The sequence below is a fragment of the Tiliqua scincoides genome, chromosome 6, assembly GCF_035046505.1.
Source record: "Tiliqua scincoides isolate rTilSci1 chromosome 6, rTilSci1.hap2, whole genome shotgun sequence".
Lineage (NCBI taxonomy): Eukaryota > Metazoa > Chordata > Lepidosauria > Squamata > Scincidae > Tiliqua > Tiliqua scincoides.
In genome coordinates this window covers 9,065,366-9,092,649 of record NC_089826.1, presented here as the reverse complement: position 1 = coordinate 9,092,649, position 27,284 = coordinate 9,065,366, and the positions used below count along the sequence as shown (strand labels likewise).

The 27,284-nt window shown below is 47.2% G+C and overlaps 1 long non-coding RNA gene across 2 annotated transcripts in view; it reads left to right on the top strand.

Moving 5' to 3' along the window:
• The window catches only part of LOC136655994 (uncharacterized), a 50,177-nt gene extending 23,303 nt beyond the window's left edge, over nt 1–26,874 (top strand). Inside the window, exons 2-4 of one of the 2 annotated variants that reach the window (XR_010794689.1) lie at nt 944–1,057; nt 21,735–21,833; nt 26,795–26,874. This is a non-coding gene — a long non-coding RNA (uncharacterized lncRNA). Of the gene's footprint in view, nt 1–943; nt 1,058–2,763; nt 2,982–21,734; nt 21,834–26,794 lie in introns of those variants that run through there. The other variant, XR_010794690.1, reaches the window with a different exon arrangement.
• Nucleotides 26,875–27,284: the final 410 nt, after the last annotated feature.

The window sequence follows — 27,284 nt, the reverse complement described above, 5'->3', positions numbered from 1 at the left end:
GGGAGGGGTCTGGCCCACCCGGCCTTTCCCGAGGGGGAGCCCCGGTGGAGGCCTCAGACTAGTTCACCAGAAGAAAGGGGGGGGTGTCACCCAGCTCCCCCTCTTTGGGTTGGCAGCATTTGCCAGAGTCAGGAGCAGGGGCTGCTGTCAGCAGATCCTCCTGCCTGCTCTCCCAACTGCCTTGTCATCCTTGGCCTCCAGGTTTATGTAGGGCAGGCCCCTCCCCTTTGGCCCCTCCCCTTCCCACACAGGGATGGTACAAAAAGGGAAGACTGCCCTTCCCTGGGACTACCACAACTCCTCCCCTTCCTCTCTCTGTCTTCTTCCCACCTCCTCTCACCTGGAGCTGCCAGGGTTGTTCCTGAGATGGCTGGGGGGGGGCTGCTGCCTCTGCTCTGGTCTCTGCCTTTGGGGGGTGGGCTGGCCCTGTCTACCTAAGTCCTGTAGCTCTGCAGATGACATCAGGAGGTCCAGCTGTGGGCTCCCGATGTCATAGCTAGGTGCCCTGCCTGGCAAGGCAAGTCACGGCTGGCTGGGCGGGGGAGTGCTCCTCTTCTCCCCCGAGGTGGGGGAGGGGTGGCTGCCCAGTAGCCGAACGGCCTGCATTCTGTCTCCCCCCTCCCTCCTCCAAGGCAGAGGGGACAGCAGGGGGTTTGGCGCGCAGTGTTCCTCTGCTGTGCTTTGCCGCCCACAGGAGTGCCCAGGCAGCATATGGGGAGGTGGTCCCATGTTCCACCGGCTTCCTCCCTGATCCTCTGGCCCAGAAGTCTTCTCACTAGGTAAGCTGGGGACCTGTGGGAGGAGGGGAACCCCGACAGCGGTCTAATTTTACCCTGCAGAAAAGAAGGAAGGGGGGGAAGTAGGGTTGGAATAAAGTCAATGGACTGACCAAGCCTGAAATAAATGCCAGGTTTCTGATTCTCTGTACTTCCCTTGCCAGCAGTGCCCTCTGCACTCAACAGCTGATCTCAGAGCCCAATCCTACCTGGCAGTAGCGCTGGTCTTGCTAAGGAGACAGCCATTGCAAAGTGCCATAAAGCACCAGGAACCAACAGTGGTGAGTGTGCAACCAACCAGTGCGGGGGCATTTTGGGACAGGGCAGGGAGGTTAGGGGGAAGTCAGGGCGGGGGCAGAACCGGGTAAGGGGAGGGCAGAGAGGGGGGCAGTTCAGGCCTGGGAGGAGGCGGGGATAGTGAACCACTAGATCCTAACCCCTCCCCAAGCCTTAAAGTTCTATACAGGACTACTTGTTTCTGTGCCAGCAACTGAGCTGGTTCAGATCCAAGTAGGCCCATTGGGCAGGCCTGGGCTAGAGCTGATGTAAGTGAACAAATATTTCTTCATCTTGGGGAGACTTCTAGCTGCCTCCCTGCCCACACAGGATACAACAGTATCAGGTTGCACGGGCTGCCGTGATAGGATTGGGCTGTCAGGGACCGCACACTCCGTCATCTCGATACTGCTGCCCTGTGCTTTTTTTGTAAAAAAAAAAAAAAAAAAAAAAGGTGCAGGAACTCACAACTTGTTAATCTTTTATCTATCTATCTATCTATCTATCTATCTATCTATCTATCTATCTATCTATCTATCTATTTTTAAACTGAACTTTGAGGAGTTTTGCAGCCTCAGCTGGCCCCCCTTTTGGCAACTGGCAACCGACCTTTATATTTTGCAGCCATGGAGCACCTCCCCTCCTAAAAAAAAAAAAAAAAATTCTTCCTCATAGGGATTTGAACTCCTAGCCTATGGCTCCACAGGCCAGCACTTTAACAATTGAGCCATAAGAGCTCTTAGGCTCAAAGTGTTTGGAACTAATACTTGAGGCACTGATGGCCACCAGCTGGGCTCAAGACCTTATATATTAGTTCTGAGCACTTTGACTACAGGGTTTCCTATAGCCCAATGGAGAGAGTGCTGGGCTGTGGAGCACGAGGTCAGAGGTTTGAATCCCTCCCTAGCCCGCAGTTTAAAAAAAAAGGTGGAGCACAAGGTCAGAGCCGGGGTGCAAAAAAAAAAAAAAAAAAGGTGGAGTACCAGAGGTTCGAATTCCTCCCTCACTGAAAGGGGAAAAAAAAGGTGCCGGAACGGTGCGTTCTATTACAAAAAAAGCCCTGCTGCTGCCCATGTGACCTCAGCCTGGCCCCAATATGGAGTTTTGAAATGGCAAATGGCCATTTGTTTCCATCCAAACGTTTCCAGAAATGTCAAGCTCTATCCTGCTTCCCAAGCATGGGTTAAACTACTTGCTCCATAGCAGCTGAAGCAAACCTATAAGAGGTGTAGGAAGAGACTTGCAACGCCTACTCTCTTTTTCACTAGTGCCCCTGATTAGAGCCGGGTGCAAAGTAGTGGAAAGTAGGGGATGGGCATCTGTGCTCCCATGTGCCACGCAGGCATACCGGCTTAGTCCTGGAATTTGTTTTCAGGACCAGAGTGAAGCTCACTGACCTTTAATGCCAAAATCAACAATTGTTCAACATTTGATGGCATGTCACTTTGGACCTGCTATGGATCACCCAAAAGGTATAGCTTCCGGGTGCCATATATCGTGATAAGACATGGTGGAGGGAGCTCACAAACTGTCTCAGAATGCCAGGTGCAAGGGAGGGCACCAGGACGCAGGTTCGGTCTTGCAGTCTTTTGTGCTCCTTGAAGCATTTGGTGAGCCACCGTGAGATACAGGAAGCTGGACTAGATGGGCCTTTGGCCTGATCCAGTGGGGCTCTTCTTATGTTCTTATGCCCAACACTTTTGTACTGCAGCGAGTCATGGACTCTCCGCTCACAACAGGAGAGGAAACCGAACGCTTTCCACATGTGCTGCCTCCGACGCATTCTCGGCATCACCTGGCAGGACAAAGTTCCAAACAACACAGTCCTGGAAAGTGCTGGAATCCCTAGCATATATGCACTGCTGAAACAGAGATGCCTGCGTTGGCTCGGTCATGTCGTGAGAATGGATGATGGCCGGATCCCAAAGGATCTCCTCTATGGAGAACTCATGCAAGGAAAGCACCCTGCAGGTAGACCACAGCTGCGATACAAGGACATCTGCAAGAGGGATCTGAAGGCCTTAGGAGTGGACCTCAACAGGTGGGAAACCCTGGCCTCTGAGCGGCCTGCTTGGAGGCAGGCTGTGCAGCATGGCCTTTCCCAGTTTGAAGAGACACTTGGCCAACAGTCTGAGGCAAAGAGGCAAAGAAGGAAGGCCCATAGCCAGGGAGACTGTTGCAGGCTGCTATGCACAGCAGTTTGATGTTTCTGTGCCTCACGGCCGAACCACAATCACCCCCGGCGACAAGGAAGACTCAGAGGCAGAAGTTCTCCTCCACACTCCTCCTTTACTTATGTACAGATATTTACAAGTCCAACTAGTACAAACGGTACACGATCTACTCTCCAACCAACGTAGCCTCCGGCTCACAATGCTCTGCTTCTCCCACACACTTGCTTGCCTCTGCTGGACATTTATATTTCTTGCAGCCAATCACAGCATTAGGAATTACTGCACAGTCATGCTGACTGTGCAGCTGCTGCCACACACACACACACACACACACACACACATGAAATCACCTGATGCAATATCACCAGATATTGCATCAGCATGAAGCTCCCAGGATGCTGTGCACTCCTGGTTTGGCCAAGGCTTCAGGCCTGATACTGTGCAGCCAGTAAATTACCAGTCAGGCCGGGGTTCAACCCATGACAGAGACAGACCAGGGACAGACTGCACTTGCTCCCGGTGTGGAAGGGATTGTCACTCCCGAATTGGCCTTTTCAGCCACACTAGACGCTGTTCCAGAACCACCTCTCAGAGCGCGATACCAGAGTCTTTCGAGACTGAAAGTTGCCAACATGCAACATGCATGCCCAACACTGTAAAGGCTAGGGGAGCTCATGTCATTTGGTTCTTTCTGTTCCGTGCCTTGCCCAGCATTGTCACATCTGAAAATATGTAAGTGGATAAAAATGATGTTTAGACAAAGCATTTGAGAAAATGACCCTCTAAAGAAGCGCAATAACCCAAGCGCCATGTGTTCATTGCTCACATAAAGAAGCCAATTAAATACCCGGTGAATTTGCAGCACGGCGCACACCTGCATAGCCCCCATTTCTAGCTAATTATGGCCATCTTGTAAATGGGATGATTCATAATAGAATTGTAAGGGGTGTTGGATGGACCGCTGGCACGGCGATAACACAGCCATTATTCCTGGAGTGCAACTTAGCTTCTTGCTCATGTACAGATGCACCGAGGCTCTCCAAACTGGCTCAACAACTGTGAAATTGAATCGTACCAGGACCGAAGGCTGAAACTTTGGTCAAAGGGGATGGGCTCGGCCAAATGTTCGTGGGTTTCAATTTCCATGCCGAAAAGTCTATGTTTGATGAGGGAGAACCTTCTGTTGGACAGCTAAGCAAATGACTCAAAAATTAGGAAGTGCTGATTTGCTTTTCATTTCAAGGCCTGGATACAAATTGTAGCTCAGATGGGGTTGTGGCAAAGCCCCAAAGAGCTGAAAAACCAGTTGTTTCTTTTTAAGAGGTTTATCTCTTCAGTGGTGAGCTTCAGCAAAGAGAATTCCTGCTGCACTTCCTATGTACTTCTCTCCATCATCGTCATCATCGCCACCACCACCAGTGTCAGCAGTGTCTATGTACATTTTGCAGGTGCTCATAAGCCAACAGGAGAGGCTCTCATAACAGGAGAGGAAACTGAACGCTTTCCACATGCGCTGCCTCTGACGCATCCTCGGCATCACCTGGCAAGACAAAGCTCCAAACAACACAGTCCTGGAACGAGCTGGAATCCCTAGCATGTATGCACTGCTGAAACAGAGACGCCTGTGTTGGCTCGGTCATGTCGTGAGAATAGATGATGGCCGGATTCCAAAGGATCTCCTCTATGGAGAACTCGTGCAAGGAAAGCGCCCTACAGGTAGACCACAGCTGCGATACAAGGACATCTGCAAGAGGGATCTGAAGGCCTTAGGAGTGGACCTCAACAGGCGGGAAACCCTGGCCTCTGAGCGGCCCGCTTGGAGGCAGGTTGTGCAGCATGGCCTCTCCCAGTTTGAAGAGACACTTGGCCAACAGTCTGAGGCAAAGAAGGAAGGCCCATAGCCAGGGAGACAGACCAGGAACAGACTGCACTTGCTCCCAGTGTGGAAGGGATTGACACTCCTGAATCGGCCTTTTCAGCCACACTAGACGCTGTGCCAGAACCACCATTCAGAGCGCGATACCAGAGTCTTTCGAGACTGAAGGTTGCCAACAACACATAAGCCAAACAAACTTTCATAAGCCGTAGAGTTTTGGCCCCATGGAGATTCCAAGCTAAATTTTGACAGTGGGAGAAAGTACTGTGGAAGAGGAGGAAGCAAGAGACACAAGGGATGTATGCAAGTACACCCTATGCTTAGGTACCATTTCAATTGGGATGAATATTATTGAGTCAAGTCAAAGCCTTCATACTGGTTTTGAGATGGGATTTGAAAGAAGATTGGGGACTGACACTGTATAGTCAGGAAAGGGTGAAAGGGCCTGCAAGGGGAAATGGTCAGTTTAAGAGAGAAAGGAGTTCTAGGGGAACAGGCTGAAAGGGCATAAAGAGAATCAGTGATGTACCAGTCACTTGCACCCATGGGTCATTTGCAGTGATGAACCAGTGTAGCAGCGCAATGCTGCAATGGGAAGCAACCAAGGCCTCTGAGCCTTGGTGCTTGGTGGGAGTGCAGAGTTCACTGGGAAAGTTTAGACTATAAACAGGAACAGCGAGGCGCAGAGCAATGAATGAGAGCCGGCAGACAGGGCAGAAGGTTGATGCAGGGAGGCTTGAAGCTGGAGCAGATCTGACTTCCTCGTTCCTCCTCTACCAAGCTTTATTTATTGAATCTCAAAACACATGAAGTAATACTTGATAAACAGCGAGTTACAACTAGCCTGGGGCTCTAGCTTAACCACAAAGCACATTCCTAAGATATGATCCTGTTGTTCAGGCACTGGGCTTTAGACTCAGCGTATTACCAAGGCCGAGAGTTTGCTCTCTGCGCAGGTGTGACTGTTGTCATTATTGCCAACACACCAAGACTAAGCTTAGCGCTTGTGCATATAATTACCACAAACCAGCGAAGGTCCATGGGTGCAAGTGACCTCAGGTGGCAGGGCTTGGGGTGGCAGCTGAGCCCCCCAGCCATGCCACACCGAAGGCAGCTCATGTCCTCTGCCACTCTATCTGGAGGCGTTCTGATGGTTGGAGAGGCCACAAGCAGCCTCTCTAGCCCCCAGAAGGCCGTCTAAGACCTCCAGGGGTCCTTAAAATGTTACTTCCAGTTTTCCCTGAGAAGTGATATTTTAAGGTTCTCAGAAGACCTCTGGATGCGACTGGTGGGGAGACAGATTTTTACAGTCATGGCTCTGGGAGGCACAGGGGCCATTCACCACTGAAAAAAGAGCAATCTTTAGTGTCGTGAATATGTACAGTTTAGGCCTAGTAACATGTAAAGCTTGAACCAAGCTAAAACAGTAACACAGAAGTGGCTTGCAGTCCTAGTTGCTAAGAATTTACAACTCAATGGAAGGTGAAAATGTAGCACCTAGGCAGCCAGAAAGACGCCCATCAAGGATGGAATGCAGCTGTAGATCTCCAGGGGGGAGGGAAGAGCTGAGAGGGCGAGCTTCCAGCCCCACGTCCAGAGGACAGGGTCTTGGTCTCTTGGTGAAAAAGGTGGTGGGTGCACATCCTGCCCCACCAGGACCATGTGGCCTTTTAGGTAACTGACCTGAGGAACTACAAAAGAAGCTGACCCAGGTGAGAGTCAGAGAATAATAGAGTTAGCCAGTTAGCTTTATTATTTTATGCTGATATGTTTCCTGGAAGTTTTTATGCCTCTAGCATTTGCTGCCTTTTGTAACTTTTTGTAACCCTATGTACTTAATAAAGGAAAAAACCTTTTACCATGTTGGTTCATTGTCTGTTGGGGACAAAGGTTCAGAATCCTGCCTAGCCGTTCAGCAAGCTACCAAAAATCCTCATTGTGGACTAGTAACTTGAGGATTGAGACTTTAAGTAAAGAAAGTGCTCAGTGCCTACAAGGGATATAGTTAAGCCTAGAGGGTCTCGGTGTCCCTGGACTGAGGCATTGGCTCTTACAGGGTGGTGGCAGTACTACCGAACAGGGATCTTTGAGGGCTCTAGGGTTCAGAACCAACAACTCTGAGCACCCAAAACCCTGGGAATGTGAGACCAAGTGTACGACATTTAGGAGCAGGGCTATATGGGAAAGTAAGGGCAGAGAGGCAAAATAGATAGAATCCATTCATCCAGTGTTGTGTAAAAAATGGAAGCTTGTACATATTAATTCTGTAGTTCTTTTAGATGAGTGCGAAAGCAACCCTTGAATCAGATACAAATTAGAACCGAAAAGCTGCATTTGTAACAGCTTGTGAAAAAGCAATCAAATGAGAACTTGCCCACTAGTGCCTAGAAAAGAGAGACCGGCTCTGTTGTTCCACAGTTCCAGCATACATATTGCAAGAGTGAAAGCCATGAATAAATTCTCTTTTATGTGCCCAAGTGAGCTTCCAAACTGTACTCCCAAAATATGTTTACAAAGGCTCTCTGTAAATGTAGGCCTCCTGAATAGCCATGTTTTAATTGTTAATTTAGGTTTTCAAGCAGTATACTTCAAACAGGGAACAATGGCTGTTTGATCATGAAAGGCTTGATGTGGAAGAGCCTCACTGGTGTATTTCATTGTTTGCAAATATTCAAATGGCACGATTGGAAGTACGTGTGCCAGGGAGAGAGGCGGAAGTGCTGGGCAGGTGACACTTGCGAGAAACTCTGATCTGTACCTTGAAACTTCAGATCAATGAACAAAGAGAAAGCCTTGGGGAGAAAGATGGTTTGCAATCCCTCAAGTGCATCCTAGTTTGTTTTTGTTTTTTTAAAAGCCAAACAAAAAACAAAAACCAAAGAAGATAATAAGGGCCTGTACACGTTTGCCAAACTGGCTTCCTTCCAAGCAAGAGGGACCCATTTCCTTCTTTCAACAAGCCAACAAGGGGTGAATTTCTCCACCACCCTCTTCAATTCGGAAAAGAAACATTTAATTATAAGGCGTGCTTGGCTGTGCTGTACAGGTACACAGGAAGTGTTGATTTTTGGCCTCCAGAAGGCCTTACAAGGCCTTCTGAGGGCGGGAGAGGCAGCATGCTGCTTCCCCAGCCTTCAGAACACCTCTGGGGGCTGGACCTCAGGGGGTGGCTCTCAGATTGGCATGCCGACTAAGTGCCTTGGGGGTGGCGCTGCCTAGGGGAGTGGATTACGGTGCAGCAGTGCCTCCCCCAACCTTGGCACCGGGTACATTTGCACCCCTAGCTCCCCCTCAGGTATGCCACTGAATGACATCACTTCCAGTGGGTCCCGACATTCTAAAAAGTGGGTCCTGGGGCTGAAAGGTTTGAGATCCACTGGTTTAGAAGTTTGGTGAAAGACCGGGAACCAAAATTAGGCAGCTGACACCCGATCACAGTGGCAGACTCAAGACCACCATCCCAACCTATGTCCTGTCCAAACTCTGACGCAGAGGGTTTTCATTGGGTACTACTTCAGTAGAGCATACAGCTGCCTGCGGGGTGAACTGGTGATGTGTCCTCCTGCTGAGTCAGACCTTTGGTTGAATGAGATTAGTACTTCCTACTCCGAGTGGCAGTGGCTCTTCAAGATCTCAGGCAAAGATCTTTTGTAGTCTGCTAGCTCAGTCCTTGGGGATGGAACCTTTGACATGCAAAGCGTGTCCTCCACCATGAAGTTATGATGACCTATGCCCATCAGTGTCCTTCAGATGTTACTCAGAGGTGTGATGAGGTCCTTGCTCTTCTTTAGTTGCTTCTTGTGAAAAAAATGTCCAAACCAGTCCTTTGATCTCACATTAAGACATGGACTTAATTTATGGAAAACGTTCAGCCTGAGTTGCTTGGGTTATGGAATTTAGCTGGAAGATACGATGTTTGACATAAATTTTTATTTAAGATCCTATGAATTGTACCTGATAGTGCCATTGTTCTAATGAGATATTTTATGTATTTATCTATTAAAAAGATACCTATATTTAAATCCCAATTGAAAAGGTAAACGTCTATCCTTTTGCTGTCAGTGGTGCCTATGGAGGAAAATCTTGTTTTTTTAAAATACGTGCCACTGAATGGCAAGATTCTGCTGCCACTAAATCCTGATGGACACGTGAAATATGTTAAGCAGCCTTACACTGAGATTGCCCATCCAGCTCAGTGTTGTCGATGCTGACTGGTCCAGCTCAGAAATCTTTCTTTGCCCTACTTGGGGATGCTGGGGATTCCACCTGGAACCTTCTGCGTGCAAAGGGTGTGCCTGCATTGAGCTACAGCCCTTCTTCTGTCAAGAGGGGACGGACAGGTCACTATGGCATGGCTGTTCGGCCTATCAGGATTACTCTGATGCTGAATGCAATGACATAGTTAATGTAGTTTGGAAAAGTAGCAGCAGCAGTTCTGGCAATAACATGCCCTCTACTACAGCTAGCAAAGGTAGGAGTCTTTTGAATTCCTTCCAGTGAAATCCATCCTGAGTTTCTCCAAAGCAAAGAAAGGGAGTGCTTGTCTCCCAAATGTTTCTGTCTGCACTGGAATTCTCCCATGGTGATTATTGTGCATGTGTATTTTGCATAGGAGGGATGCAAACATGACATGCCTATGAGGTTTTGGCAACATGACAGTTGTAATGCTTGAGAGACTGTGCAAGTTCCTGACCCTGCTTAGCTTCCGAAATCAGACGAGATTGGTCATGTGTGGCAAAGCCATAGTGGCAGTGTCTCCTGGACGCTCTGCCGGTGTTGACAAGTTGGTGGCAGAGGGGTGTTGTGGATGAAGAGGGGGAGGATCTTGACAGCACCAGCATGTGCCAGAATCTGATTCCCTCTTTTCAATCTGTTCCTCCCCTTTTCTCTCCTTGGACGTATGCCAACTATATAGCTGGCATGGGTCTGAGGAGACCCATAGGCTACCAGGAGGTCTAAGCAGTAGAAACCTTTTTACTTACTTCTGGCAGACCTCCTGATCACTCCATCCCACCATTGGATGCAGCCTGCACTTCATAAGAACATAAGAACAGCCCCACTGGATCAGGCCATAGGCCCATCTAGTCCAGCTTCCTGTATCTCACAGCGGCCCACCAAACGCCCCAGGGAGCACACCTGATAACAAGAGACCTGCAAGGCTTCCTGGGAATTGTAGTTAAGAACATAAGAACAGCCCCACTGGATCAGGCCATAGGCCCATCTAGTCCAGCTTCCTGTATCTCACAGCGGCCCACCAAATGCCCCAGGAAGCACACCAGATAACAAGAGACCTGCAAGGCTTCCTGGGAATTGTAGTTAAGAACATAAGAACAGCCCCACTGGATCAGGGCATAGGCCCATCTAGTCCAGCTTCCTGTATCTCACAGCGGCCCACCAAATGCCCCAGGGAGCACACCAGATAACAAGAGACCTCATCCTGGTTCATCAGCACAGATGTACTGTCAGTAAAGGTAGGGGACAAGAGCGGTCAGTCATTCCCCTCACATGCTGGATCTCTGGGCCATGGACACTTGAGAACGAGTGGGCTTCAGGAGCCTGCATTCTCGGGCTGAGGGGAGGAGCAGGGCCACTAGATACTTCTAGGGAAGGTAATCCCATTGAAAGATCTACACAGGGGTTCCCGAGCTGTGTGTCATGCTGTGACACTAAGGGTGCTGTGGCCAGGGTAAGTTTAGGAACCACTGATCAATGGGATTATCTATGGGAGGGAGGTAATTGGTCTAGGTCAGGGGTGCCCAAACCCCGGCCCTGGGGCCACTTGTGGCCCTCGAGGCCTCTCAATGTGGCCCTCAGGGAGCCCCCAGTCTCCAATGAGTCTCTGGCCCTCCTGAGATTTGTTGAAGCCCACACTGGCCCAACGCAACTTCTCTCAGCGTGAGGGCGACTGTTTGACCTCTCGTGTGAGCTGTGGGATGAGAGCTCCCTCCACTGCTTGCTGTTTCGCATCTGTGATGCAGCAGCAGCAGCAAAGGAAAGGCCAGCCTTGCTTTGTGCAAGGCCTTTTATAGGCCTTGAGCTATTGCAAGACCTTCATTCATTCATATAAGTTCATCTTTAATATATTCATTTATGTAAACTTATGCAAATTTATTCAAATTTTAAATGTAAATTGATTCTTTTTTTGCCCCAGCCCCTGACACAGTGTCAGAGAGCTGATGTGGCCCTCCTGCCAAAAACTTTGGACACCCCTGCTCTAGGTCATTGCGAGGCATGTTGCAGAACACCCAGTACAACATGCAAAAAGGGAGGGGGAAATGGCTCTGAAACGTCTTATGGTGATCCCCCCTTCCACTCAATAATATCATTCCTCATTTCATCCTGGATGACTATGTAGCAGGTTCAACAAAACCATGGTAATTTTCGGTACGGATGCTGCATTTTTAAATGAGTATTTTATTTTCCATACTCATCAAACAAGAATATATTTGCAAGTCTGGAGCAGGACTCCCACATTTTCAGGGCCATATTCTTAACTGCAGGAAATTCAACCAGAATTCCAACTTCCAGTGGCAACACTACAAGGAGGTAAATCTCACACGGAGCAGTGTCAGCCAACATTTGATCCTGGCAGAAACTTAACATAGCTTTCTGTCTCTTGCAATCACAGAAAACACTACAAAATATGTTCTTTTGAATAAGATGCATTTGAAGTCTTGTTGGAGAAAAGGGTAAATGTATATCTTACATACTCTTGCCTGCATCCAGCTTCTGCAGAATATTTATCTGCTACTTTAATGGGTGGGCAACTGAAAGGCACACCGGACAATTTTTCTGCTTTATATTTGTCCTGTCGGACTCGCGAGCAAAAGATCATTGTTACAACACAAAAGCTGATAAAGGCCTTTATTTCATTTTTTATTTTATTTTCTAAAAATACTGTATTGTCACGGTCCGATTTGCCGGCTGTAACTGCCGCGTATATTGTCCTTCTCATCATGTTCTTCAAAACGACTGTACAATAAATAATCAAAGATTAAAACCTTAAACCAGGAGAACTTAGGGGGGAAAATGCTTGAAAATTTTATCTCAGATTATAAAAATCCTGGAGTGATTTACCTTTCGAGACAACTTCATTGCTGCCATGTGCAAGAACTAATGATTGCCCGTGGCTTGTGATTGGCGGGGCTGTTCCTTGGCAAGCATTCTCACGGGGCGGTGATAAAGTTGTCTTTCTGCTCAACTGCCTCCCTTGTCACCGGCATATCTTTTTCCCATTTGTTACAAGAAAGTCACAACCCATGTGCATATTTATTTCAGGATGGCAACCGCATCAACAATAACATTTGTCCAAAGTTGTGTGTTGCTTAAAGACTGGGCAGGCTGCCGTCACCTTTTTTTTGGGCATCAAACAACAATACAATTCTTATTGTGGAAAGGTTTTTCTGTTAGTTACTGAGAACCCACAGGGTAAGACCAGTGGCCTAGCAATGGAGGGGTGAGCGCATGAACCCCGATGGGTACCTGCCATAAGAAGTTCTAAAGAGGTGCCAGAGACATATCTGCTCTGGCCGTGACAGCCTCAGATGTGCCCAGTCCAGCTGGCCGGAGGCTTGGTTGTAGCTGAAGAGCAGCCAGCAGGAGAGCTAGCGGTGTTCACCATGGCTGGAGTGCAAGAATACCATACCCGGCATACCAAGGCCGGCTTCTCCTCCCTCTGGCGGTGAAAGAGCGGCAAAATTGGAAGTGACATGTGATGTGATGATGCAATCACGTCACCACCAAACATCTGGGTTACTGAACTCCACACTAAGTGAGCAACTGAGGCAGAGACTACATGTTCAAGCAGGTGTCTCAAACATAAGACCTGCGGGCCGAATATGGCCCCTGGAAGCAATATATCAGCTTCCTGTGATACTTGGGCTCTCCCAGCATGATAATTGGGTTGTCTCATAGACTGAAAATATGAACAAGATTTGCACATTTTCTCTCTTGTCACTTGCAGCCAGTGTGTCTCTATGTGAGAACAAAGTCCTTATTTCTGACCATCATCTGCTTAATGATGTCACATCCTGCTTAATGATGTCACTTCCGGCCCTCAGCAGTCAGGGTGAATGCTAATTTCAGCCCTCTCTATGAAACAGGTTTGACACCCCTGTGTTAAAGCCTCCTACCCTCCACGGCTGTTTCATGGTGTTTTGCAAGCCCCTGTCGTATTTACAGAACAAGAAATTAAGAACAGAACAAGAAATCAAGAATTTACAGAACAAAAAATCAAGCTAACATATTTTATGATATGCTTTTAGGCACTTTGTTGAAACTATTTGATTTTCTCATGCTTCTGGTGAGCAATAATATATTAGTCCTCGTTGCTATTTTAAAACTGCTGCTAATTTTGTTAATTGTACTGTGTACGTGTATTTTAGACCGATCACTGGCTCATATTTTTAGGCTGAGCTCCTTGGAAAAATGGCAATGAAGATTTTGAAGGTGTAATTACAAGACGTGTATATGAATTTTGTAATTAAGACGTGTATATGAACTTTGTTGTCAGTTATTTTATTCTGGACTACAAGCAGCCTGAAGACTTCTGCAAGGTGAAATGGTGAGGTGGACGCATTTCAGATGAATAGCTTCTGGTAGGATAGCCCAAGTGGCAAAACACAAATCTTGTAGCACTTTAAGGACTAACCGATTTTTCAAAATAAGCTTTAGTGGGCCACAGTCCACTTTGTCAGGTACATGAAGTGTCATCCTCAGGTGGCAAGGTGGGGGATAGAGAAAAAGAAAAAAAAGTTGTAAAATGTGGAGCGAACCGGCAATGGTATGTAAGAGGTATAGGCCCAAATCCTAACCAACTTTCCAGCACTGGCATAGCAGTGCCAATGGGATGTGTGCCGCATGCTGCAGTTGGGTGGCACTCACAGAGGCCTCCTCAAAGTAAGAGAATGCTTGTTCCCTTACTTCGGAGCTGCATTGCCCTTATGTTGGTGCTGGAAAGGGGGTTCAGATTGCACCCATAGTTAAATAAATAAAACCAGGCTTTTCAAAAGCATGTGCTAAAGAGGTGTGCTTCCAACTGGGAGTGTCACTTTTTCTCAAAAAAAGAGCCATGGGGGGATCACAATGCCTGGGAAGGGGGACATTAACTCTTTCCCGTACAGTCCGGCTCGTCCTCTTAGGTCATCAGAGAAGGCCTTTTTACAAGTGCCGCCGCCTAGGGAGGTACGTGGGGCGGCAGCAAGAAATAGGGCCTTCTCAGTAGTGGCACCAACGCTATGGAATTCCCTTCCCCTTGACTTAAGAATGGGTCCCTCTCTTGAGACCTTTCAACGAGGCCTGAAGACCCTTCTGTTTAAACTAGCCTTCTGAGTTCTCGGCCTTTTAACATCTTTTTAACATCTTAATATTTTTTACAGGCCTGATTCTTTTATGACTTGCTGCTGCTCTATGCTCTTTTTACCTAGTTTTTATTCTGACTGCTGTTTTTTATGATGTGTTAATATGTTTTTATTTGTTTTTAAATTATGTTTTTAATATGTTGTAAGCCGCCTTGAGTCCCTTCGGGGAGAAAGGCGGGGTAAAAATAAAGTTGTTGTTATTATTATTATTATTATTATTATTATTATTATTATTATTATTATTATTATTCTCCTCCATGTGGTGTGAATTGCTGTTTCAGAGTGCTGTCAAGGGGATGGAATTTGTCTATGTTGGCCCTAAGTATATAAAATCATTTGGCCATCTTTCCTGCCATTAATGCAGAAGATTGCATTTTACACTGAAGTTTGGTTAAATGTCCTCTGCGACATCAAAACGTATCCCTGATCACTTTGCCATGGTACAAATCTACCTCAGAAAGTGCTTGTTCTTTTTCATTCTTTGCTAAGTTAGGATTCCACATTCATTTCTGGCATTTGCCATCTTTTAGCCCTGGGATTTAAATGATCTAAACCCTCCTATGTCTGACTGAGCAGGCCTTTGATATGGTATTTACTGTTCTTCTGACTTTAATATTATCTGCAATTGTCACTAGGATGCTTTCAGCCCTTCCCGCTTGGCTTGGGTTATATTTATCAGTCTGATCTAGAGCTGGCTGCTGGAAATTGCAAGCCACAGGGAGATCTTAATACTGTTTATGTCAGTGTTGGTGGGGGAAAAATGTGGGAGTTTACATTTTTTACCATTTGATTGTACAGACTGGGCTGCCTTTCATGGTGTTTTGAAAGGGAGCAGATTACAAAACAAACCAACCCAAAACCTAGACTGCAACTTTATTGTTGTGAGTCTCTGAAATCTTAAGTGCCGTTTCAGACAGGAGAAGCCAGGATCGTCAGCAGAGGACTACTCTTGTGTATAGTCCAGGTCAAATTGCAGAATGAAAAAAAAGAATAGTACTGAATTTTAGGAACATTTATTGGGGATACCTCCCCAATAAAGGTTATTTGTACACCTCCCTAGCAAAATGTGGATCTCGATGATGGCTGTTAAAGGACACATTGTAAACTGTGCAACCTGGGGGGTGCAGTGCACCTTTCTACACACAGAGGCACATGTTGCCTCTCAGTCAGTGGGGCTGGGCAGCCAGTTTGAGGCAGGGAGGAGAGCAGCTTTTGCCCCCATGGCAACAGAAGCACTTCCTATTTCAACACAGGAGTGAATGGAAATAATTCATTGACCTGGAGGAAGAGAAAGGGATGCACTCCTAGACATTGTTGGGGTGGGACCTGAATCTGACACTTGGCCTTGGGATTCCCAGCTATCAAGAAGCAAGCCTACCCTACATCAGCCCAGCCCCATCCAGTTCTGTTGTTTAGTGACATTGGAGTGTGAGTGTGTGTGGACAGTCTGAGGCTAAGAGGCAAAGAAGGAAGGCCCACAGCCAGGGAGACAGACCAGGGACAGACTGCACTTGCTTCCAGTGTGGAAGGGATTGTCACTCCCGAATCGGCCTTTTCAGCCACACTAGATGCTGTTTCAGAACCACCATCCAGAGCGCGATACCAGAGTCTTTTGAGACTGAAGGTTGCCAACAACAACAAGTGTGATGAAATGTTGGGAACTAGCTAGGATGATGAAATTTATTGCAATGTTACCAACACAGGTCAAATAGTGATCCATTTTTTAAGCAAAGGAACATTAGCTTTTGTCCTACATACTTAGCATTGAGGCCCGCAGTTTATAACACTAATCAATCAGGGCCCAGCTATATATTACATGTGAAATCCATGAATGGCTCTCTCAGTGAAGTTTTGTTTTCCTAAAGCAGTCATTCTGTGGACAATTTGGAGGGTTTTAAGTTTTTTCCTCCATACGGAATCCCCCATGCACAAAAATGCCCATGAGCACTGATATTGGTCAGAGGGGAAGGTAAATAGAAAATATAGCAATATATACTGCCTGTGTCTGTTTTCCAAATTGTAAGTCAAAAGGGGGGATTTGCATAATGGAACTGGCTACCCTTCCCAACCTGTGTCATGGCCCCAGCCCAAATCAGCCCCCATTCCTGTTTTTGGAATCTCCCTTAAAACATGGAGTTTTGCTCTTCCCATACCAAGCCATTCAGCTATCCAAAAATACAGTGTAGGTGTGCACAAGAAATAATCCCATGTATTCTGAGACATAGGCTGCAATCTGCAGCCATCTGCAGGACATCTGCAAGAGGGATCTGAAGGCCTTAGGAGTGGACCTCAACAGGTGGGAAACCCTGGCCTCTGAGCGGCCCGCTTGGAGGCAAGCTGTGCAGCATGGCCTTTCCCAGTTTGAAGAGACACTTGGCCAACAGTCTGAGGCAAAGAGGCAGAGAAGGAAGGCCCATAGCCAGGGAGACAGACCAGGGACAGACTGCACTTGCTCCCAGTGTGAAAGGGATTGTCACTCCCGAATCGGCCTTTTCAGCCACACTAGATGCTGTTCCAGAACCACCATTCAGAGCGCGATACCAGAGTCTTTCGAGACTGAAGTTTGCCAACATACAGGCTGCAATCCTAACCGCACTTTCCTGAGAGAACAAAATAGGACTTACTTCTGAGTAGACCTGGTTAGGATTGTGTCCATAGATGATGAGAACGGGCAGGTCCCCGTCCTGTCATTTTCCCCTCACAAATAACTCTTGATCTCACTTTGGAAAGAAAAAAAATCATTGCCAATACTACGTTTTCCTTTAAAGTATTTCCCCCCCAAATAGATCCAACATCAGTACAATTAAAGCAGCCAACCCTTCAAGATCCATTTTTTTTTCCTTGACTACTCCTCACTTCCATTTGCTGCGCAGACACAAAACTCAATTAGTTATTAATTGGTGCATGTTAAAATTCATTAACTCTGCATATGAAGCTTAAGCTATAATTAACTGTCTTCCTTGCCTTAAAAAAAAAAAAATCAGGTATAACCCCCCCCCCCCGTTAATAGAAATGGAGGCAAGTGTACGTTCCCTAAGATGTATAGCTAGCCGTGGGGTCTCTGCGCAGTGCTATCGTGATGCTGGCAGCTTGAAAACCCCAGTGGAAACTTCAGAGATAATTCCTGACTTGCAGCCACTGAATATTTGTTCTCCAGGTATGAGTCAAAGGAGAAAGAGAAAATAACCAACCCCCACGAGGTTTTTATTTAGCACACCCGATGTCCTGATCTTGACAACATATGTGCGCTTTTTTCGTTTTGCATTTATTCTGCATGGATTCCTGTTTTAAACCCTACCCGAAAGGTAAAGCAAGACAGACTCATAGGCCACATATGCAGCAGCATGGAGCCAACAGTGATTTTAAAGTAAAATGAGCAGGGAAATTAATTTACATGTCAGGTTCCCAGGCTAATGTCCCAGTGCCTTTGGATGGAATTTACATACATTCACATTGCTGTTTGCGGGAGACGGTTTGGGCAGAAATGAACGAGGACACGAAGGCCTGTTCTTCTGTCCTGCTGGGGTCACGCATGCCATCTCAAATTCAAACTGCACAGGCTCCTAAGCTTTGGGGAAGCCACGAGGGAGGGCACCAGGATGCAGGTCTCCTGTTGTCTGTTCACTAAGCATGTGGAGGGCCACTGCAAGGCACATGAGGCTGGACTAGATGGGCCTTTGGCCTGATCCAACCACGTTTTTCTTATATTCTTATGAAGCCACTTGAATCAAGGGGTTCCCCATGTGTTGTGGGCATCTCAACCACTTCAGCAGCTCCTCCTTTTCCCCCTAGACATTGTTATGACTACTTTCTTGTCACAGGAAGAATGTTTATGGCCATGTTTTCACATGTAGACAATATTTTATTTTGCGGAATTCTGTCCACCGTATCAGGCCTTGGCTCCAGGTAGCCAAGTCCCTGGATGCCCACATGTGCATGGCCTGCCAGTCCAAGTGGGCCAAAAGCAAGCATATGGTCCTGAAAAGGCAAGTTCAGTTGAGTACCGAGACACGACCAGAAGCAGGTGAGTCATCACAGCCAAGCAGGGTTGAAAAAGCAAGCAGCAATTGGCAAAAAGCAGGACAAGTTGCTCAGACTGAGAAGCAGTTTTAGAAGACCTCTAAAACTAGGACATTATAGGGCTTGGTGGGTGGAGGAGATGGTCACTGGGGCAGCTTGGTTCTGCAGCCACGGTGCCTTTCTTGGAATTGTGGAGCTCGGTCTGCTGGCTTGCAGAGAAAACAAAGACCCAGTAGCACAGGAGGCAAGCTAAAAACACCCCTCATCCTGGCACTTGACAGCCAGAAACACGCTGGTACTACTTAGATCTTAGGAGCATAGCCAGTGGTGGGATTCAACCGGTTCGCCCCGGTTCTATGGAACCCCTACTTAATCAAGGTCTTGGTTCTGAGAACCGTTTGCTGGCAGGGAGCTCTGACGCCTCCTGCGACTGCTCTGAGAATGTAGGAGAGGAGCAGTTCAGCTGCCCGCCCCGTGCCTCTCCTCCCCAGTGGAGCTAGCCAGCTCAGCTCTCCCAGTGGGTCGGGGGCGCGGGTGGGACGAAGAGGAGGGCGCTGGAGCTGCTCCCGCCCAAAGAGCCCCCGCCACCTCTGAGGGCGAGCCCCCCCGCCCCGCGACCCCTCCTGCCCCAGCCTGCCTGCCTGACCCTTGTGGAGCCCTGACCCCCCAAGCACCCCTGACCCCCTTCCCATGTGCAGCCCTGACCCACAAGCAGCCCTGACCCTCTTCCCACAAGCAGCCCTTAGCTTCTCATACTCTTCTCTGAGGCTTCGATCTTATCCACACTCTCCTGAGAGTAAGCCCCATTGAACACAATGGAACTTACCTCTGGGTAGGCACTGAGCACAATCCTAACCAGGTCTACTCAGAAGTAACTCCTATTTTGTTCAATGGGGCTTACTCCCAGGAAAGTGTGGATAGGATTGAAGCCTCAGTGATGTAGATGAGATGCTTCCTTCTTTGCCTTCTGCTTGACAGTGGCTGCAATCCTAACCACACTTTCCTGAGAGTAAGCCCCATTGAACAAAATAGGAGTTACTTCTGAGTAGACCTGGTTAGGATTGTGCTAAGTGCCTACCCAGAAGTAATTTCCATTGTGTTCAATGGGGCTTACTCCCAGGAAAGTGTGGCAAAGTTTGCCACACTTTCCTGGGAGTAAGCCCCATTGAATACAGTGGGACTTACCTCTGAGTAGACACTGTCAGTCAGAAGTCGAAGAAGGAAGCATCTCAGGCTGTGATCCTATTCACACTTTCCTGGGAGTAAGCCCCATTGAACACAATGGGGCTTACTTCTGAGTAGACATGCCTAGCATTGCCTTGTCAGTCCGGAGTAGAATGAAACGCAGCCCCGGGACCTCCAAGGGGCACCTCCTCCTTTCAGCTCCAGACTGCAGAAGTTTTTGGAGCTCCCCCTCCACCTTTGATCCAGACAAGAGGGTCAGTCTCACAGTGTCTCACCCCACCAGTGGCTCTCCCCAGAAGAGTTTTTGCCCCTAAGGGACATCAGCCCACTCCATCTCTCACACAGGAAGGGACTGAAGATCACTTACATCTCCCCACACACTTCTCCAGCTTGGATGGGCTCGGAGGGCTAGAGGTGCCCAGTGAGAGGAGCCAAGGGAAGACTTGCCTTCCCCTGTGAAGTGCAGGTGCAGCTCCACAGCTGCGCACCTCCTGCTGCTGCCTCTCCGGGATGAGCCACTCTGTCACCCCCTTTGCCACTTTCACCTGGAACCGCAGCAGATGGGTTGCCGACCCCTGGACTAAGCTAATTACTGGGCTGGGGCCCCTTCCTTATGAGGAAAGCCCAGGCATTTGGGCCTCTTCAGCCTAGAAAAGAGGCGCCTGAGGGGGGACATGATTGAGACATACAAAATTATGCAGGGGATGGACAGAGTGGATAGGGAGATGCTCTTTACACTCTCACATAATACCAGAACCAGGGGACATCCACTAAAATTGAGTGTTGGGAGGGTTAGGACAGACAAAAGAAAATATTTCTTTACTCAGCGTGTGGTTGGTCTGTGGAACTCCTTGCCACAGTATGTGGTGATGGCGTCTGGCCTGGACGCCTTTAAAAGGGACCTGATGGCATCCACCCAAGAGTTAAACTACCTTTCGGTATATCTTTTGGTATACTGGTAAATGGTCATTAGGATATAGAACCTGTTGTTAATTTATTTGAATCCCACCACTGAGCATAGCCCAAATGATTCAGAAGCCTAGGGCCTCTGGGTAAACAAGTCAAGTTGGGAACACCAAGGAGAAACACTCTGCTGGAGACAGACCCAGCTCTTCAGCAGTCATGAGTAGATTGAGTAGGTCAGGCAGAGAAGCAGGCAGGATTCTGAGGAGTTGGCAGAACACCCAGAAAACCGCAGATGACCCCACATGAGCCGCTTGAACGCCTGATGCAAAGTCTACCTGGATTTTCTTAAATAGTCCCACAGCAGCTGAGGCTGCGGCCAGTGTGACTGAGATGCTCGTAGAATGAACAGGGTGAAGAAAAAGTCGACCCAGGGACTGTATCTTGACAAGTTTTTCTTTCAGGAACCCATCCACCAGTGCCATGGTGGGCATCAACAGACAGTTCGCCAGCAATTCTGTGCAAATTCTCAGCAATTCTGAGAATGAGCTGATGCCTTCAGAAATGAATTACTAGCATCAGATGTTGAATAGATCCAAACCCCACAATGGAAGCTTTCTCTTCCCTCACAGAGTCTCCATTATAATGAAATCCAGCAGCGGACCTCCCTAGCCCTGCGTCCTAGGGCAAAGGTCCTCGATGGCGCCCGCCACCAGATTTCGCCACCTCCCCAGCGTGCACATCTGTTCCCCCCACCAACTTACCTGGAGCTCACAGAGCCTCGCTTGACTCCAGGACACATTGGGGAAGTCTCTCTGAGATTCCCCAATGCTTTAAACTGTGCTTCAGGAAAACCGGAAGCACAGTTTCAGACCCCATCGGGAGCCTCCTAGAGGCTTCCACAGGATCCTAAAGGCACACGAGGCTCCGTGCCGGGGGTATTTGCCCCACAGAATGAATGAGAGATCTGCCACTGATGAAATCTAAACAATTGAAACAATGCCCTCTCCATTATTAATAAATCTCTTGTGACAGAAAACTCAGTCAATACATATCCTGAATGCCTTGAAAGAAATGATTTAGAATAAGAGATGTGTAGTCTGATCACAACTGCATTTACTCACAAGAAAGTCTTACTGATTTCATTGGTCTTCTTGACCCGCAGCACATTTGTCCAGGACAGATTGGTCCCGCTGTCTTCTGCCGTAACGCCAACAGTTCCTACGGTAACCATAACTGTGTGTTTACGTCAAACGCATATCCTGTAAGTACTTGTGAAAAACGGAACTGATGTGAAAAGCTATTGAAAAACACTCAAGAATGTTGGTGATCTGATCTCATGTTGGTGTTCAGCAGCTTTCCAAACTTCTGATGTGCTGTGCTCTGTGGTGGCCTGGTGGAATTTCTGAGTTGGATTCCCAGACATGAGGAAATCTGTATGGCAGTGTCATTGAAACATAGAAGGTTGAAATTGACCTTGACATGAGTTGCCCACTAGTCATAACTGTGACCACTGTGACTCATCCAGAGTCATTGTTTCAGAGTCATTGTTTGACTCCAGATTCATTGTTTGACTCAAGTCCAAGTCTTTTCGAGGTCCAGGAAAGCAAGAGACCTACAAAGCGCTTTGGTCTCACTGGAGCTTTCCTCTAGAAATTTGAAGTTATGTTCAGCCACCCCTCGTCATGCTGTGTTCTCTGATAGAGCTAGCAAAATGCTCTCTCTCTCTCTCTCTCTCTCTCTCTCTCCCCCCCCCCTTCAAGTGGAAGGAGGGAGTGGCAGGGGAAAATGAAAGTGGCTGTCAGAGAACTGGGCCAAACCAGTGGCCTAGTTTATTGCATTTGTTTATAACGGCGAAAGAAAGAAAAGAGGCAACAGAGGGGGGCTGGGAAGGACAGAAGAGAGTTTGAATGTTTATTCCCAATTTGGCTTCTACTCCCAGCTCAGACAGAGGCTTCGGTGACATGCAGGAGACAGATTGAGGACTTACTGAAAACACTGCCCCCCCCCAGCCCTGCCTCAACAAGTTGGTGTGTATCTCTTTCACACACACACACACACACACACACACACACACACACACACACACACAGAGCCTTCCTCCTCAGCTTTCCCCAGTAGAGTCAACCAGTATGGCTTGCCAAGCTGCTTGCTCTGATGGGACCTCTGCTGGCTGAAAAGCAGTTTGGCACTGCGGGAGAATCAGAAGCCGCGTGAGGAAGTGACTGCATCCAAGTTGCAAATACATTACCATTGATCTAACTAACAATAATCACAACACTAATTGCAATAGCAACACAGGCGTGGTGATGGAACAATACTTTGCATGAAGAAGGCTGCAGGTTCAGACCCTGCAATCTCCCAGTAGGGCTGGGAAGCCCTAGAGCCAGCCAGTGTAGTAGTCAATACTGAGCTAGATGTACCATTGATCTGATCCAAAGGAAGGGTTCATAAGACTGACTCCTGTCAAAAAGGAGGTTACTGGTCAGTAGGAGAGTCAACTGGAATGTGGGTGCACAGCCTGTTCTGGATGGAACCAAGGCAGCTCACAACAGTTTTGGGGGTTCCCCCTGGGTTCGGCCTTTCTTCTGGATGATCAAATGCCAACCATAGCCAGGGGTGCCTTTGCAAAGCCTCAGCTTTGGCTGAGCACCACTGAGTCTCTGCCTATTTATGCCAAAGGAGGGCTGACCAGGGAGCTTACCATCCACCCCGAAGGATGCCCCTTCCTTCCCCCCAAACCTGGGGCACAGGGGGATACAGACATGACAGGCACATAAGATATCACTGGCTCCACTATCACCAATATCTGTCCTTCCTAACATGTCCTCCAGTGGCCCTGATTCTCCCAGCCTACTGCCACCACACCAACAAACCTCCTCCAATAGTGGTGGACACCCATTTGCTCTGTTGCCAGCCATTTGCTCTGGGCACCTGATGCAGGTGTAATCAATATGTCTGCAGTGCCAAAGGAGAGGGCCTTCTGCTTCCAGAACTTTGGTTCCATCAGTGGAAGGCACCCACAGGATTGGGCGGCCTGTTTATGTGTATATAGGTGTGGTGCATCCTAACTCCAGGGAACATGCAAGTTAATGTTGTGGGAGGTATTTAAATTTCCAGTTATTTTATTAGAACCAGACCAATTGGGAGATTGCAACTAGAACTGATTGCTTTTTACCCACTCTGCACCATCAGATTGAGTTGGACTATAAATAAGTATAAATAAATAAAATGTAACAAAAGTTTCCCAGTTCCGCTCCCTTTCTGCTGAGGTATATTTAGGTTGTCAAAAATCAGCTCTACTTGCTGTTGTGAAATACATTTGATCATAAATCAGTCGTTGATCATATGTGTATTCAGGTTCCAATGCAGACTCCCAGTTCTATGTGAAATGTGTTGGCGATGGGTGGATCTTTGATGTGCCACCTCTTGTAAACAAGAGATTACCTTATCGAGGAGTCAGGGCCTGCTGTAAATCCAGGTGGTTTTGTTGTGCTATCAAAATCTTAACAGTGGCATTGTAATAAAATCAGCATTTGTTTTGTCAAGAGCAATGAATAATACAAACCCTGCTTGCTGAAATCATTACTATTTCATTTCGATGGGAAGTTGAGAGTCACCCTCTGATGCATTGCCAAAATTAAAAGGATACAAAAAAGTGACACGTTCTTGAGTGTGTGTGTGTGTGTGTGTGTGTGTGTGTGTGTGTGTCTGAGAGAGAGAGAGAGAGAGAGAGAGAGAGAGAGAGAGAGAGAATGGTGACAGACATACAGCTGAACAGAATGAACTCCAGAGTGTAACTGACAGCAGCTTTAGTGTAAAACTATGAGGTGTCAACATTCCTACCTTTTTCTACCACATCTATATGACAGCTCCAGCTATTGTTTGGATTTTATAATAATAGTATTGTTTTTATCCATTGTTTTTAACAGGGATGGGCCGCAACTTGGATGACTTGGACTTAAATCGCAAAAACGTGTTTTCACGACTTGTATGGACTTGAAAAACTCAAGTCACAGACACAAGTCACGCGTGTCAAAAATTTGGGCACTGACTTGGGACTCAGGGGTTTTACCCTAAAAATGAAAAGAGTCAAATAGGACAAGACTCACTTTTGTGCGTGCTTGCAACTCTGTTTTGTATGTGTGCTTTTTTTTTTTTTTGCCGCTTCTATGTCTTCTTTCTCAAAAAGACTTGGACTTGAGTTCAAGTGAGTCAAAATGACTGAAACAATGACTCTGGATGAGTCATGGTGGTCACAGTTATGACTAGTGGGCAACTCATGTCAAGGGGGGACAGAGACTTAAGACTTGACTTGGGACTTGGGGGTATGGCTCCAACACATCCCTGGTTTTTAATCATGATTATTTATTACATTTATACCCTTCTCTTCCACAGAGCAACTTGTGTAGTCCCAGGTGGGTTCCCATTCAAGCAGCATCAATAACACAGGCCAACGCACATTTTGCTTCCTTAAACGTTACACCAATTCTTGGGTATATTTGGGGTGCCGATTCCAAAAATGGCATCCATTTTGCTCTATCACATCTAGTTTTGGAGACACAGCATAGCCTCTTTAGTGAATTGTTCAAGCAGCTTCCTCATGAGGAAGCCTACACCATGGCTTCCTCATGCGGAAGCTGCTTGAACCATTCACTAATGAGGCTATACTATATCTCCAAAACTAGACGTGATAGGGCAAAACAGATGCCATTTTTGGAATCAGCATCCCAAATTCATATCAAACCACTGTAAAGTTTGGGGAAAAACCTTTCTGACCCTCAATTTTGTAGGCCTGTGTAATCAAACAGCTGCTGATGGGTATGGCCAGTAATGTATGGGTGACAAGGGGCATAGCAAGCAGGTGAGATCCCCTTCCCCACATTCAGTAAACCCAGGAATAAAAACTTGAGAGCAAGACTTCAGTCTTTGCACATGGGCTGCCTACATGAGCTATACCCTACACTATTGGAGACTCTGCCCTTAAGGGGGAAATTACACCAAGTATTAGAATACGTATCTGTTGTTAAGTTCAGCCAATCATAATGAACATGGAAATAAGTGTGACTATCAAGAACGGAAAACAGTAGTGAAATGGAGCCCGGACAGGTGGTAGTGAAGATTCCAGAAGCATTGTCAACTAATTATTTTTGCAGAATATGAGGGGAAGATTAAAAGCAAGAGTGAGCACAAAATAAAACTAATCATGAAGGCTCTCTTTTGCATCCAAATGAGGCAATGTCCTTGCCCAGCTGTTAAAAGGAAGTGGAACTTTGAGGTAATAAATATTAGTTGTTTCAGATATGGAGGATGCTTGGGGCTTGGCTTCAAGCAGAGAGAAGTTTTCAGCTTGCTTCTTCTCAAGAGCAGTGATCCAAAAACTCTATCATTAGTAACAATAATTAAAAGGGGCTCTAAGATGGAGTGAACGGATGAGTGCCGCTAAAAGGAACATTCTCATTAATTTATTACAGATTTTTAACTTGGCTTCATTAGGACATGTCTGTCGAAGGCCGTTTAGGACTCAGGGGAATCTGGTATGCATTTGAGATTCCGTCCATGTGGGCTACAGAAGGGGAAAAGGGGTTTTGTTACCCACGGTGTGGCTTTAGAAAGCTTAGTCTAAGCTTTCTAAAGAAGCTTTGAAACTTGGAAGTCTATATGAAACTCTGTCGAGTTTCCCATCAAGGCCCGAGTGTGGCGCCATGACAAAACGTTGGGGCACACTGGCTGATGGCTGCAACCTTTGTTGATGATGATGATGGTGTGTGTGTGTGTGTGTGTGTGTGTGTGTGTGAGAGAGAGAGAGAGAGAGAGAGAGAGAGAGAGAGAAGAGGGCTTCTATGGCTCCACATCATTTCAAAATGCAGTCCTTTTCAGTGAAGGAATTTTGCACCTTCAGCTGCCAGTCATCAAGTAAGTAAGTAAGTAAGTAAGTAAGTAAGTAAGTAAGTAAGTAAGTGAACAGAGATGAAGCAGCGGGCATGCATGTGTTGTACGTGTGAGGCCTAGTCCATGAAGGTTGGTGCATACCAATAAATGTTCTGATAATGTTTATTTTTCAAACCATTTGTGATCTTGTGATTTAAGGTAGAAATAATGGCATTACTCTCTTACTCTTCATATTTGGTTGCTTTGCTGTCATTTTGCGAATATAGGGGTGTGAGTTTCTCCAGTCTTCCATTCTGATCAGAATTCTCTTTGTTTTGCTTGGAACATGATCAGGTCCCCTGTGACACCATCTTGTCCTTTGGGACCCCCTAGCAGCGATCCTAGTACTGTGCCCCCATCTGCGGCTAGCAGGTGAGTGTTTTCCCTTCTGCACCAACACCCATGCTGCTCTGGAAGCCTTTCTGCCCAGCCAGCTCTCTCACTCTTCCAGCTGGGACCCAGATCCCCGGGAGGCCTGACAGTTTCCTCCTGAGCTCTTGTGTTATGTGCTCTATCATGGAGAATGCATCATCTGTGGCCCTTTGGTCTTTTCCCAAATGCCTGAACCATTGAGATGGCTTTTGTCCTCTTAGTATCGTTGTTTTTCCTCCACTTGTTTAGGCAAATAGCTGTCTCTATATGGAGAGTGAGTGGTGCTCGCTAGCTTTCTGCTACCTGCTTCTAGTTACCTGCAAAGTTACCTGACTTTGGAAAATGTTCCCTGGCTCCTTTTCCACTTCCTAGCACCATTTACAGTGCTGGTGTTCACCTTGAAAATAGGAAA